The sequence below is a fragment of the Pseudorca crassidens genome, chromosome 13 (assembly GCF_039906515.1).
Source record: "Pseudorca crassidens isolate mPseCra1 chromosome 13, mPseCra1.hap1, whole genome shotgun sequence".
Classification (NCBI taxonomy): Eukaryota; Metazoa; Chordata; class Mammalia; order Artiodactyla; family Delphinidae; genus Pseudorca; species Pseudorca crassidens.
The window spans coordinates 65885729-65901289 of NC_090308.1; the positions used below are offsets into that span (position 1 = coordinate 65885729).

At 44.0% G+C, this 15561-nt stretch overlaps 1 protein-coding gene across 3 annotated transcripts in view; it reads left to right on the forward strand.

The window, feature by feature from the left end:
* Positions 1-15561, forward strand: part of BACH2 (BTB domain and CNC homolog 2) — a 359882-nt gene that overhangs the window by 60323 nt on the left and 283998 nt on the right. The window contains exon 1 of one of the 3 annotated variants that reach the window (XM_067702564.1): positions 11380-11645. The exons of the other annotated variants lie outside the window; for them this stretch is intronic. The gene's annotated coding sequence lies outside the window, so the exon portion shown is untranslated. Of the gene's footprint in view, positions 1-11379; positions 11646-15561 lie in introns of those variants that run through there. 3 annotated transcript variants of the gene reach the window in all.

A 15561-nucleotide genomic window follows, 5' to 3' on the forward strand; every position in this document is an offset into this window, starting at 1 on the left:
TTTTAATGCTTTTTTAGCAAATGGGAATTTCAAGAGAGATCTTTCCCGATTGTCTTACAGCTCAGCCCGCCCCTGTGTGTGCTTGGTGAACCCCACCTGAGCTCCAGGTGGAGGGCAGGCAGGGAGAGAGGCCTACAGGGGGAGGTTTGACCCCATCATACCCGAGATAAAGCCACTCTTGGTGAATTGACATTGAGCAGAAGAGGTGGAAACTTGTGTTCGTTTGCTAGGGCTGCCATAACAAAGTACCAGAGACTGCGCGGCTTAAACAATAGAATTTTCTATTTCTGTTTCTAGGCTGGAAGTCCTAGATCATGATGTCAGCAGGGTGCATTTCTTCTCAGGGCTTCTCTCTTTGGCTTGTAGATGGCCGAAGATCACATGATCTTCCCTCTGCCTGTGTCTGTGTCCTAATCTCTTCTTATAAGAACACCAGTCAGATTGGATTAGGGTTCCCCCTGGTAACCTCATTTAACCTTAAATACCTCTTTAAAGGCTCTGTCTCCAAATACAGTCACATTCTGACTTAACTGGGGGTTAGGATTTCAAAAATTCAGCCCAAAACAAAACTGCTGATTAAAACAAATGTTGCATTACCTAGATTTCAAGAACGCGAATTTCTCTCTTCTCCAGTTATAAAGAATTGAAGGTCTTGCAGGGCACCCTTGTTGTAGATTTGTGCCCTTGAAAGGCTTGGATCACAGTCAGGGTTTTTGTATGTGTGTGTTTTTTCTTTTGGATCAAATATACTGTCTATTGAAAGTTTGAAGATCAGTGCATTTCCTCCTGTTCAGAAAATAATAATGCCAGGCTTTCACCAGAGTTCTTTTCATCTCCAAGGCTCTCTTAAATATTGACTAATTAAGTAAAAATGGAGGAAGTCTGGCTAAATAGCCTCTCTTTGAGGACCAGTCCAGTGGGCTTAGAATACACAGTGATTTGCTGTATCTTTGAAAACAGAAGCAACTAGAAATCTTTTATTATTGGCTGTAATAGCAAATGGCATCTCTTATTATGTTTAGCAGCTGACATATCAAATTGCATTTTAGTTGGTTGTTACACATGAAATAGTAGGATATAAGTAGACTGAAAATGAGAATTTACAGCCCTGGGACATGGGATATCTGACATCTAGGTGTTGCCATGACAACTCATCAGGATGTTGCTTTGTAATCTTTTAGATTAGGTTCCAGCCCAGGGTCACTGGATTGGAATTGGAGGGGGGATTGGTAAGTGGACATGAATGTTGTACTTTTACTAAGTGGTATTTGAATTTGCAGTTTGGTCATCTTGCTAAGATCAAGTAGAAATGACATTGAGGGAATATTTAAATTCTTCTGGACCGAGACAAGGTCACATTTGTCAGCAAGAATATTTGGATGGAGTGGTCTGAGACTCAGCAGCTGGAAGACAGGATTTCCTGTCCTTGGTCAGTGGATAAAAACTATGCAAGCATCCCTTAATATATGTACACCCCTGAACAGTTCTGTGTAAATGAAACACTGGGAAATTTAATCTTTTTTATAATTGTCTTATGTTATAAAATTGGAACTGAACATCTCCGAGAAAGCAATTTGGCCGCAAAGCAAAGCACGTCTGCTTTCTAGTGTCCCATATCCTCCATCTCAACCGGAAATGGCCTGGAGGGCGTGGAATTTGGATCAGGCAAGGGAACTGGGCAGAGTGAGGAAGGAAGCGGTTGGAAAACAGGGCACCACATTCCTCACCCCTCACGTTGGCCTTGACCACGGGTACCACATCTCCCCTCTGACAGGGGGCCGGCCAGACATGCTCGTCACCTGGGAGGGTCAGTGCAAGGGCTCTGGGCTGAAGTCAGATCCCAGTTCTGCCACGAGCAGTGCGACCTTGGACAAAACACGTTTCCACTCTGGGTTCCCCCTAGGAAATGAGGAGATTGCGTTTCCTCTGGCTGTCAAGTTCTGCAGCTCCTCATCATGTGGGGAGGGGCAGGTCGCCACATTTCTCTTCTTTGCCGTTAAACCCACATTTCCATCATCTCTGCAGCAGAACTAGCCCTCCCCGGTTAGTGGACCTCTGGATAATTAAGAGAGAGCAGAAAGGTACCTCCCCCTCCCCCCCTCCAATCCTCATATATTTTAGGTTTTATTTCCGAAGCAAAGGCTGCCATGCAGTGAGGAGAAGATGAAATCCCAAACAGAAGACAGCCAGTTCCAGTAAGTTTTTCCACTACCGCTGTTGTCAGCATCAGCTTCAGCTTAGCCAGTATTTACTGAGCACTTCTATATATAGGAGACGGTGCTAAGCACTTTATATACATATGCCATTTAATCGCATGACAAATACACGTATGTGTCTGTATGTGAAAATGTAAAATCCAGCATTTGCTGTGTAGCAGGTATTACGTCGAATCCTCACAATAATCCAGTGGGGGAGATCAGTTAAGCCTCACAGCAGAGGTGGTGTCATCAATTAGCTCTGTTTTTACAGTTAGGGAAGCTGAGCCAAAGCTAGGAACTGGTGGAGCAGGGGTTTGAATGCAAGTGGTATGGCCTCAGAGCCCTTTCTCATAATCTCTCTGCTGTGGTTCTCCACACTCACGTGACACAGCCGTCGCCTGGGGAGCTTTTAAAATCTGTGGATCCCCGGACCCCATTCCAGACCAGTCAGAATGTGTGGGGTTGCAGCCTGCCCCTGGGTATGCTGGTAAGCAGCCCAGGCTGAGAACCACTGCCCCAGATGGACCACTAGGGTCACAGGACGGGGAGGTGGTGGGCAGCCCCACATCTAACAGATGACTGGCCGAGGCCTTGCATCCAGGCTGCTAACTCTAAAGCCGGGTCCCTCGATGGTACAGTGGGCAGCATTCCAATTATTATTGTTGCTCTTAGGACCTGTACCTACCATCATGCCTGGTTTCCCTTTCCTAGTCTAAATCTCAAGGCCTCAAGTTCATGTAGGGCCTTTTAAAAACTGTGGAACTTCTCTGGCGATCCAGTGGTTGGGACTCTGTGCTTCCACTGTAGGGGGCACAGGTTCGAGGTCTGGTCGGGGCACTAAGACCCTGCAGGCTGCACGGCATGGCCAAAAAATAAATAAATATAAATAAAAATGTGTATTAGGCCCCATTATGATAATCAAAGAAGATGAACCACAGGAGTGATTTCCCACTTAACAGTGTCGGCTAACCTGGACGGATCAGCGTCACCATCTTTAATGTCAGTTGTTGTGCTCTACGGGTAGAGTCTGCGACAGTGGTTCCAAAACCTTGATGCACATTGGAATCACCTGGGGATCTTTAACTACCACGGATGCCCAGCTCCCACCCCAGAAATTTGATTTTATTAGTGTGGAATGTCACCTGCACAATGGGCTTTTTAAAAGCGCTCCAAAGTGATTCTGATGAGCAGCAGTTTGAACCAGTGGTTTAAGAACTTGGTCTGTAAGTTCACAAGGGTGCTGACTATGGAATCACCTCTGAGGCCTGAACTCACTTTTTACCTCTGACAGTGTCTCACCACCGTCCTCCTTTGCATTTTAGCCAGCATGATTAATTTGCATTTAATTCTGCTCAGTTCACTACCTGACTTCCAGTTCTACTTCGCTGTCAAATGATGGTTTCTCCCCAAAGGTGATCCTTATGCTTAGGCTCTTGGAGTAATACCGGTGACATGTCTGTGGGGTATCTTTGTAAGGTTCTCTCTTATTTTCACTATGAGATGTATTTCTTTTGAAATTGTTTTACATTTTAAAACATTTTTGTGATTTTTATACACATTGCTTTTTCCTCCCAAGAGTAAAATAAACAACTTTTCCGCATAATGCTTTATAATAATAAACCACTTACAAGTCTTTTCCCAAAATAGTTGACCATCAGATTCACTCATGGGAGATGGCTGCCATGCCCGCAGTGCTTAACAGTTGATAAAATCTTACAGATAGAAATATGGTGCAAAGTTTCTCCTTCGGAAGTTTAGAAAAGTCCGATTAACTTATCCACTGGCAAATAGAGTGGGATTATAAAGACGTATTAAAGCAGAAGCGTACATTTGTTGACAAGTTTGCAAATGTACTGGATTGATCTGGAAATTCATTTCTCAGTAAGTACTAAGTCTCAAACTGAGATTTTTTTAAGGCAACAGAGGTGGTGTTTGGTGGGTAAGAGGAGACAGGTATTGATAATTTGCAAGTGGAACAGCTATTGGCAAAGGCTGGCAGATGGAGAATTGAGCTAGGTTGGTGGGAAAGGTATAAACTGGGTGTGATGAGGAAGGACTGCTGAGGTGGGGCTGGCTGTTGTATGAGATTTCATAGCAAGAATACTTGGGAAGAGCTAAAAAATACATGGTATCGCGGTAGGAGTTTCCGTTTTCCTTTGTGTGGTGGTTGAAGTCCAGTTGGTCTGTAATCGTGTTGGTGTTCTGGATCACTGAACAAAAAGGCTGGTAGTTTGGGTTGGTTATTATGCTTTTCTTGAGGGTAAAGCTTTTGAAATGAACTCTGCTTCTTTAGGTTGAAAATTCCTCATTCTGGTGTCTTGTCTACGTCTTGCTGCTGTAATCCCTGAGAAGAGAAAAGGGGTTTAGGACGCCTCTCTTTTGAAATGAGCAGGGTCAGAGCAGGCAGGGGGCTATCACGGTTGTTTCTTTTTGTTCCAGACTTAGAACGTGTGAGCAAGTGGTTCCACCCCTCACTTTGTGAGCTGTTTTCCTCCGATATTTCCTAATTTTTCCCATGACGTTCCAGCCTGTTTCTTCACCAGATTGTAAGGCCTGAAAGACCCCATTGTTCTACAGGAGTCTGAGCTGGTGCACATTTGCTGAGCTGACCGGGTGGGGTCTGCGTGTGGGTGGGACGTGGCTGGGGGATAATGCAGATTAGAGGATGTGCGGAGTGTATTCCTGACAGTGGCAAACACTTTCTGCTTAGCAGGCATTTAGAGAGGGCCTTTTTCTTCATAGAAGGTGCTGTACTTTTAAAATATTTTTCACAAACTATGTCCTTCACTGTGCTGATTGAGAGAAATGGGGACATTCCATTAAGCTAAGGAAAGTTTCTTAATGGTAAATCAAATGAATGAAAGCCTTATCCAAACTTCACTTCATCTTCAGATAGATGCAAACTTTTGTTCTTGTAACACACACACACGTGCAGACACCCTCCACACACACTCCTGATGGCCTGCCCAAGATTTCTGTGAGCCCTTGATCCATTTTCACTTTCTCACCCACCCTGAACATCTATTTAGAATTGCAGCCTTCTCTTCCACCCCACTCCCAATTCCTCTGAGCTCATTTTTTTTTATTGCACCTATCACCTTATAACAAAAGTAATTTATTATGTTTCTTACTTGTGTTTATTATCTGTCTCCCCCCATTAGACTCTAGATCCCACTAAGGTAGGGGATTTTGTCTATTTTCTTCACGGATTATCCCAACTCCCAGAACAGTGCCTGACACGTAGTAGGTGCTCAGTAAAAATTGTTGAGTGAATTAGTGAATGAACAGCGTTAAGAAGTGAATGATGTGTCTCAGATTTGGGTCCTAGTCTTTTTAATTCTAATTTACTAGTGGATCTTAAAACATTTTCTGTGGCTTTGTTTTCCAGCTTCCCTACTTTTTAGGATAATGAAGGATGGTATCTTCTCCCAGCTAAAGTTTGGGAATGACTTGATGATCATTAAGTAGTAGGGGCAGCAGAGTATTGCTCTTAGATTTACATTTTGACCTCAAAGGCCCTACACTAACCATCTTCAAACTCTGGTCTGCAGAAGTTCCCTGGAGATATTTAAGGGGCTGTGCAAGCATTTAATTTGCATTTTATTTTTAATATATTTAGAGCAATTTTTTATAATCATGATTTTAAAACATGCACTTAAATGTGTTACATACCAAATTTTCACACGTTGGGACCACCGACGCATTGAATTGGACTGTCAAATTAACCTTGAAATTAAGTGTTTTCTACTGTTTTGGCTTCTATATTTGAACGTGTTATAAATGAGTTGTCGATAAGGAAGCCTGTACCAGTATTTTTCAGATTCCAGCCTGATTACAAATTGAACAAGTGAATGGCTCCTGTTAGATAAATACAGCATGCTCAGTTACATGCCGGGCAGGGCTAGGGAGCCTCCGCGGGGTGTGCGCTTCCGTGTGGGTGAATGGCCGGTTGTACAAGAAGTGAACATTCTGTTTTACGGTCCTGTATCCCCACTGTACATCTTGGATTCTCCTTGATTGATTATTAAAGAAATCAAGTAATTGTCAGGTCATCGTTAGTAATTAAAATTTGAAATTAAAAAAGTCTTTTATTTTCCTTTTTAAAATTTTTTTTATTGGAGTATAGTTGCTTTACAATGTTGTGTTAGTTTATATTGTACAGCAAATGAATCAGCTGTACGTATACATATATCCCCTCTTTTTTGGATTTCCTTCCCATTTAGGTCACCACAGAGCATTGAGTGAAGTTCCCTGTAATATACAGTAGGTCTCATTAGTTATCTATTTCATACATAGTATCAATAGTGTATATATGTCAATCCCAATCTCCCAGTTCATCCCACCCCACCCCTTTCCCCCTTGGTATACATACATTTGTTCTGTACGTCTGTGTCTCTATTTCTGCTTTGTAAATAAGATCGTCTATACCAGTTTTTTCAGATTCCACATATATGCATTAACATACAATATTTGTTTTTCTCTTTCTGACTTACTTCACTCTGTATGACAGTCTCTAGGTCCATCCACATCTCTACAAATGACCCAATTTCATTCCTTTTTATGGCTGAGTAATATTCCATTGTATATATATACCACATCTTCTTTATCCATTCCTCTGTTGATGGACATTTAGGTTGCTTCCATGTCTTGGTTATTGTAAATAGTGCTGCTGTGAACATGGGGTGCACTCATCTTTGCAAATTAGAGTTCTCTCTGGGAAATGGGGTTAACATCTGCATTTTTTCAAGGTTTTGGGTTCGTTTGAGGCATATCACGAGATTACAAAGCGAATTGCTAAAGAACTGTTATGATTTCCAATTTAACTGTTCCTTGCTGTTCCAATCCACTCATTTCCAAAATTTGGATACGGAAATTTCCCAGAGTGAGTTCTAGTGGCAAAGGATACAATGTTATTCATGTCAATTTCGTTTCCCAGTTTCAAATGGTATGCAATAAGAATAGCAGATAGCAAGAGATTCACCTGAAAACTTGTCTGAATCTGTTTGGTCTCTGAGTTTAGAGAGCAGGATTCAGACAGGGACTCATACCTGTAGTGACCTGGGAGTATCAGGATTCTCTTAATACAGTGCAACCAGATACAAACACAGCAGTAAAACATATGCTGCATCAGTTTTAAAAGTCAGTTCAGGGCTTCCCTGGTGGCGCAGTGGTTGAGAGTCCGCCTGCCGATGCAGGGGACACGGGTTCGTGCCCTGGTCCGGGAGGATCCCACATGCCGCGGAGCGGCTGCGCCCGTGAGCCTGGCCGCTGAGCCTGCGCGTCCGGAGCCTGTGCTCCGCAACGGGAGAGGCCGCGGCAATGAGAGGCCTGAGTACCGCAAACAAACAAACAAACAAAAGTCAGTTCATAAGGCAACTACTATCTGAAAGCTCCACTCCCTGCCATCTCAAAAGTGCCACTGAATACATTATGGGAAATAGTTATGTTGTATTTTATGGAACATTTTAGAGACCTCCTTTCGCAGCCTTCAATTGGGTTGGCCAAAAAGTTTGTTCGGGTTTTTCCGTAAGATGGTCAGTGCAATATTAATGCACTCAACACTGTTGTCATTTGCTGTTCTGTCTCCCACACTGTACTTGAGCCCCTTGAAAGGAAGAATTGTGTCTCCTTCCTGTCAGTGCCTGGCATTGCCTACCACGTGGGGAGTCCTTCGTACCTGTTCATTAAACGGCATTGGATTCGACCGCAGAGGGAAGTGAGCTTGGAAGGAGCAGTACAGCCTCGTACTAAATACACAGTCAGTAACTTTTCACACGAAGCACAAATTTTAGCATTAAAAACATATTGGGGGGCTTCCCTGGTGGCACAGTGGTTGAGAGTCCGCCTGCCCATGCAGGGGACACGGGTTCGTGCCCCGGTCCGGGAAGATCCCACGTGCCGCAGAGCGGCTGGGTCCGTGAGCCATGGCCACTGAGCCTGCGCGTCCGGAGCCTATGCTCCGCAACGGGAGAGTCCACAACAGTGAGAGGCCCGCGTACCACAAAAAAAAAAAAAACAAAAAAACCCATATTGGATGCTTCCATGGTTCCTTCACCGTCATCCCTCATGGACAGTTATTTACAGTTTTCTGAATTCTTTCATGAGATGTCTTTTGACTCGGACCCTTCCATGCCATCCCACTGCCACGCCAGGTCGGCTGTCCTGATTCCAAGCCTTATCTTTCTCTTCTTCCCTGACCTGGACTAGAAGCAGCCTCGCCAGCTTCTCCCAGACCCAGTGCTCCCTCTGGTTCTCCACATTGTTGCCGCATTTGCCTCCTCATAAGACACATCCCAGCAAGTCCATTAGCCTACACTGCCTGCAGGATCAGATGCAAACCCGAGCCGTCCAGGACAGTGTCCACGGGCCACACGTGGCTCTTGAGCCCTTAAAATGTGGCCAGTCCACACTGAGATGTGTTATATTTATAAAACCCATGCCCTATTCTAAAAAAACTTAGTATGTGGCTGGAAAATAGGGATGATCATACTAAGTGAAGTAAGTCAGAAAGAGAAAGACAGCTACCACATGATAGCACTTATGTGTGGAATCTAAAATATAACGCAAACGAACTTATCTATGAAACAGAAACAGACTCACAGACATAGAGAACAGACTTGTGGTTGCCTACCAAGGGAGAGGGGAGGTGGGGGAGGGATGGATTGGGAGTTTGGGATTAGCAGATGCAAACTATTACATATAGGATGGATAAACAACGAGGTCCTACTGTAGAGCACAGGGAACTATCATCAATATCCTGTGATAAACCAGAATGGAAAAGAATATAAGAAAAAAAGAATGTTTATATATAATATGTATAACCGAATCACTTTGCTGTACAGCAGAAATTAACACAACACTGTAAATCAACTATACTTCAATAAAAAATAAATTTAAAAAGATAAAACTAAAGAGTATAAAAATGTAATATATCTCATTAATAATTTTCATATTGATTACATGTCAAAATGGTAATATTTTAGATCTGTTGGGTTAAATACATATCATTAAAATTAATTCCTCCTGTTTCTTTTTACTTTTTTAATGTGACTACTAGGAAATTTGAAGTTATGTGTGTGGTTCACCTTAGGTTTCTGTTGCTCAGTGCTGGTCTAAGCTGTATCATGACATTTAAAGTTTCTTATAACTTGGCCTCAGTTCCCTTTTCAGCCTCAAATCCCAGCCCTTCCTGCTCTCCTCAGAATTTCTTATAACCCCCAGAACTCACCAAACCTATTTATACTTATGGGTTGTTGCTGTTGGGTTTTTTTTTTTCCCCCCACATTCTGTTCCTTCATTCTGAGCTGTCCTTCCCTTTCTTTGTTAGCTGTAAAATTCCTACTCAGATTTTTAGGACCTGCCTTAATTGTCCCATGCTGCTGCTGAAGTTATGCCCCGTCTCCCCACAGCAAGCTCTTGGTTGGTACCTCCACTGTTGTGCTGGCCTTGCTGTGCTGCCATTAGGTGTCTTCTTAACTAGGCTTCTCCAGGGAAAAGGCTGCAATTTATTCCTCCAGTGACCCCTGAGGGTGTGTACTAGACATTTAATTGACATTTATTAAATTAATGTATGAATTAATTTCATCCTTCTGCACAAACTGCTATTATCGCATGCATCCACCCTTGATCATCTGAACCATTAGCCATGCAAAAAATTGGATGCTGGGGCCGACAGCACTGGGCCTCTCAGCCATAACCCCAATTTCAGACTTTTGTGTTCAGTAAAATGGCCTCTTTGTTCTCACTGGTTGACTTATGGCAATTTAAAATATTATACATTTGAATTTATGAAATCTATAGATATTGTATAGACTGAGAACATAAAATGACATAAACATGACCACTTTTACTCTTTTGTTTATAGGGATTTCATATAAGATTTCATTTGATTGAAGATTTCACTTCTAAACAAGTTTGAAAGCCACTGTTCTAATCCTAAATTTCATTTACATTTCCATTCCAAAGGTTTCTTTCTGGTTTTGATGATGTGGTTTCTAGTATCACAGAAGTTTACACAGAGCAAGACTTTTCAACTCTGGCTGCCCAATAGCTACAGCTGGGAAGCTGTCAAAAATTCTGATGCCCAGGGTCCCCGCACCCCCAGGGATCCTGGTAGAATGGGGCCGAGGGCACCGGTAATTATGTAATAAATTGATTCCTGGCTCCAAAGAGCCAGGTAAACTATGAAAATGTTGAAGCTGTGAATTGATCATTTTTCTTTATTTTTATTAGTGATATTGTAATCATGGTAATTCATCTTAATTTGTACTATGATTTGGGGGTTAAAACAGCATTTAATGGAACACATCTTCTGTAGACAATTTAAGCCTTCTGAAATTGAAAGTTTTTTTCTGTCATTCTCTAAAACCTATATGCAGCAGAACTTTAATGTCCCTTATTCGTAGAAATAGCAAACAAAAGACCTATCTCAGATTATGAAACTAGGGCTGACAAAGACAGTGGGTGTAAGACGTCCGCCCAGGCAGTGGCCTCCTGGCACCCTTGTTACCCTGAATAAACAGTGCTGCCCTGACAGAACCTCTGTAGCTCTGCCACGTTGATAAAATCTGACATTCTGCTTAATCACCTTTTAGTGATATTCTTCCTTTTGTTCTTGGTATGTGAGAAATCAGCTTTTTTTTTTTTTTTTAAGGTGTGGGAAGGAATTATCTTTAAGTTCCTAATTCAGTAAAATGGGCTGGTAATGCACATATAATTCTTGTAGGGACGGGAAACTGATCTAATTTCTGTTTATGAAATGTCTCTTCTTAAATTTTTAAAAACGTATAAAGTACCTGAAATCACGTGAAGGAGAAAATCTGGGATAAATACTTGGGAGACCTTGTAAGAAAAGCATCTGAATTCCAGTAATCTGTTCCATGTCATGACTGTATACTATTAAAATGCCAATGTAAATAAGCCTAAGTTTTGCAAATTATCAGTTTGTTGAAAAAGGCTGTGTGCTCTTATTCTTCTGAAGCATCATCTCTTTCAGTTTGGGCTCTGGAGGGAAAGAAGAAAGAAAGAAAAATACACACTTGGGATCGAATCCTTTAGGGCAGAGAAAGGAACAGAATCCTTTCGTTGACTTGGTTATTTGCAGGCGGTATGTCATCTGGGTGAGACTGATGTAATGCGGATTGAATGTTGAGGCAAATTTAGGGATGTGTGTGTGTGTGTGTGTGTGTGTGTGTGCGCGCGCATGTGTGTGTGTGTGTGTTTTAAAGCCCCACTCCCAGAATTTGGAGTGAGTGTGAAGGGCACCACAACAACCCCTGGATCTGTCAAGAATGTACCTATTTTTAACATCCTGGATCAAGTGTCAGCTCTCAGTAGGAGATGTGGAAGGGGGTAGGGACCGCGTTCGACGGATGCGGATGGGAGCCGGCCCTCTGGCGTGTTTACAATACAGCTGTGCATTCTTAATGGCTCTGCCGCTGCCGCCAGGTAAAGTTTTCTTTGCACGTGATGAATGGCAGAGAATTCTTTAGCCGAGGGAACCGAAGGAGCTGGGAGGCGGAAAGGGGAAGGGCAGAACGGAAAAGAGAGAAAAAGAAACACACGGCTCCAGAGGGAGATGGTCTGTGCTTTGCAGTTGCTTGTGTGGATAGAAACCAGATGGTGAGCTGGAACCGCACTTGCTAGGCTAGCTGGGGAGCCAAACATATGGTTAATGGTCGGGAGAAACAGCTCCCGGAGCCAGGGCTTTGCTGACTGCTTCATATTACAGATTGTTACAGTGTGTCATTACATTGCCAACCTAAGTGCTTAATACCCACTGCGGGTGGGCGGGCGCTGGGCATCCACTCACAAGAAAGATTTGAGCTCTTTGCTGGCTCCGAATGCAAAAGTGACATCATAGGGAGGCTTAGAAATGTCTGGTGTTGGGAGGTAGGGAGAAGGCTAATTTTGTAGTGGAAACAACATTTTTTTCTTCCTTTTTATCCTTAATGAGCCAAGCCTCCACTCCACTAAATTCTAGTGTGTTTACGAGGACCTTTTTATATGAGTATCTCTCTCTGTCTCTCCGTCTCTGTCTCTCTCATACATACACACACACATGCGCACATGCACACAAAGTCCTCAGGCAGAATTCTAAGCCCCAGGCCCTGTCCCACCCCCTCCACTTTCACTTGGACGCCCCATCCCTGCCCTCCCAAGCCCCGCATTTTAAGTTTCTGTTTGGGGAGCTTTGGGGCCACAGCAGGCCCATGTTATCTAAGGAACTGCTGAGCCCATTCATCTGCTTTTCACGGCCCGCTTCCTTTTATTTTTAGCCAAATCCGTCAGGCCTGACAGGCGGGTAATTCGAGCCAGAGAAAGGGCAATGCTCCAGGTCCTTTCCACAAAGCAATTCTTCTCCTCCCTCCTGGGAGGGCTCCAGACTTGGCCTGCTTCAGGCAGATGGATTTGTTGAGTCATGTGAGATCATTTACACAAAAACACAGTGAGGCAGTGGAAATTGGAAAAAAAAAAAAAAAAGGAGGGTGGGGACAGAGGAAAGAGGAGGGGAAGGCAGAGGAGTGTGCAGGGAAGCAGCTAGACTGAGGAATGCGGAGATTCATTTGTGTATAAGGTAATGTCTAGCTTACACGGCGGGGTAGAGCCAGGCTGCAGAGGTGCCGGAGCCACTGCCTGTATTTAAACGAGGAAGGAGGTATGGGGGGACTTCCTTTTTTTTTTTTTTTTTCTTAATTTTTCAAGCAACACCCACCAAACAAAGACCACACTGTTGACAGCCTTGGGTTCCAGTAGTGGTAAACTACCACCAAGATGGTTTACAGATAAAGGAGTTGGCTCTGTGATGTAATACAAGTTGGCTTTGTCCCGACTCCAGCATGACTGAGGCAGCAGGGCAGGGAGGAGAGGAAAATTGCAACAGGACTCTTGGTTAATGGTTTCCAGAGATGATGTAGCAGGGCTGGAGTGGAGGAAGGAAAGTGGGATATGGGGGAGAATGACTCCGAAGTGGCCCATAGTTGCGGTAGGTAAAATAAAGTCATTACGGTGGCTTCCCTTGTCCAAGAGGCATTGAGCAATGGTTCTGAAATGCCAAGGAAGGTATCATTTTTCCCTACCAAGGTATTGACTTTCCTCTTGCTTCTGGAACATGGGGGGAAAAAAAAAAGCCCAGCTCTTACATCATGGTAAACAGTATAAACATTTAGTGAATCCGTTTTGTTTATTGTTTATACCACAAGCCTTTAAAACATTCCATTAAAAAACTGTCTCCTGCTCATTCATGAAATTCTTTTCCTCCTGCTTCTTCAGATTTGCTTACATGCATGCACCGTGCTTGGATGGGGATTTTTCCTTCTTTTGCGGGAATAAAAGAGTTCATGAGAGAATGATGAGTGGATTATTGAAATATACATTCTTACATCAGATATGATGAAAGTATGCTATGTAGAGAAAGGGAATATTTTGAAACAGGTACAGAAAATTAGAAATGGGAGAATTCCAAAATACGCACCATGATGGTTTTCATTACGGTACCTTTCTGCGATTCTGCATTTATTTAGTGTCCTACTATGCAGCTGTTTTTTGAACCTCCCCAGAATGTAGGTCAACATCACCACGGTTCCTCATATATGTTGGTATTTTGAGAGTTGAGATATCTTGCCATTTTCTTCCCCAGACGTAGCTCTCCTCAGGTTACATGTATGGTTTTAGTAATCGTGGAACTGAGCTCATGAATTCTTTCTGTTAGCACTCACCCCGGAATTATGACGGTAAGCGCGCAGATCACACCTTTACCTGGAATAAACAGAGCGCTCGTGACGGTGCTGGTCATATGGTCTAAAACTGAAGCTGCCCCACTGTTTTCTAGGCAGCCCTGATGATCTGACTGCGTAGTTACAAGGCAGTTTTCATTTATTTTACTCGAAGAGAGAACTGGTAAGTTTTTGTGGTGGTGAATTGTACACATTTTGACTGCGTGATATCCACATTATCGTAATGAGGTTAAGAGTTGTCATTATTTTAAAGCTACACACATCCTTGAGTGTTCCTTCTACAACAGAATCTCTCAGTTTCAGCGCTGTTGACATTTTAGAGCAGATAATTCTTATTGTGGGGGCCGTTTTGTGCCTGGTGGGATATTTAGCAACATCCCTGGCCTCTACCCACTAGATGCCGGTAGCACCCTCCTCCAGTCGTGACAACCAAAAATGTCTCCATGCACTGCAGGTGTCCCCTGGTGGGTAGAATCACCCCAACTCAGAACCACCTGTCTGTTCGTATTTTGGTTTGGAGGTTCACCCTCTGCCTCCTAGTCTAGGTGCTCAGTTACGTCTGAGATGGACTTAAAGGGTATAAAATAACATTTTTCCTCCTGCCATTTATTCTAAAAGTGGGAACCCCAAGTTAGGTAAAGTTTTCGAAGGCTCAAGCAAGGGTATTTTAGGGAAGAAATTTTCCCACAGGACAACCTGGCGTTTTGTTGCACAGGACAGCCTCTCTCTTGGGCTTCTGGCCTTAGCAGGTGGAACCCTTCAAGGCTGCGCTTTCCCAGGGCTATTCAAGAGCAGATGACTCCACTGGCTGCGCCTGGGGGTGTTGACCTGCGGAGAAGGGGGACTTCTCTTCCCGGACCGAGCAGAGCCCCAGGCCACCAGTTCAGTGGCTCTCGCCAGGCTCACCTCCTTCCTCTCCAGCCCCAGAAAGAGGGGAAGAGGCAGGACCACAGTTCTTTCTTTGGAGCAAAGCAGACATCCTCCCCAATCCCAGTGGCTGTGGTCTCCGAAGCTGGAGCTCTCGTTAAGCAAGGAATGTGGAGCTCTCCACAGGCTAAGGCAGCCATAAATTTCCTCTGTTTGTTTTGTGAGGACTAGTGTCAACTGCCGTAATGAGATCAGAGGATCCCCTGGGGACCAGGCCTCCAGGTCAGCGGCTGGAGCCGTTTTCTGTGGCTGTTCTCTTGGCTGCTGTGGGAGGATGAGGCCCCTCTCCAGACCACGGGTGTGATGTGGGGATGTGGTTGCATCCTAGTCTTACTTCTCATCCTCTTTGCCTCTCTCGTGCTACCAAAACGTCAGTGTGCGGTCATCCAGCTCTAGATCGTTGAAGAGTTGACGTCAGGCACATTCCTTTCCTCAGAACCCAGGACAGACTTAGCTAGCTGGGTACAGAGAGTGCAGGGCGGTGACGGCTTCCTTGGGGTAACTTCCTGCGCAGCTGATGCTGGCTGAGGGCACATCTCTCAATGCCTGGCCTGACCCTTAAGCGCTTCTTCACCCAGCATCACTCTGCTAGGAGGAAAAGTCAGGGTGTGAGTCACGACAATACGGCGTATGCTACAAAGAACATATTTCTAGCTCTTGCCTGAATTACAGCCAAATGGCCACAGAGGGGACGGCTGGAT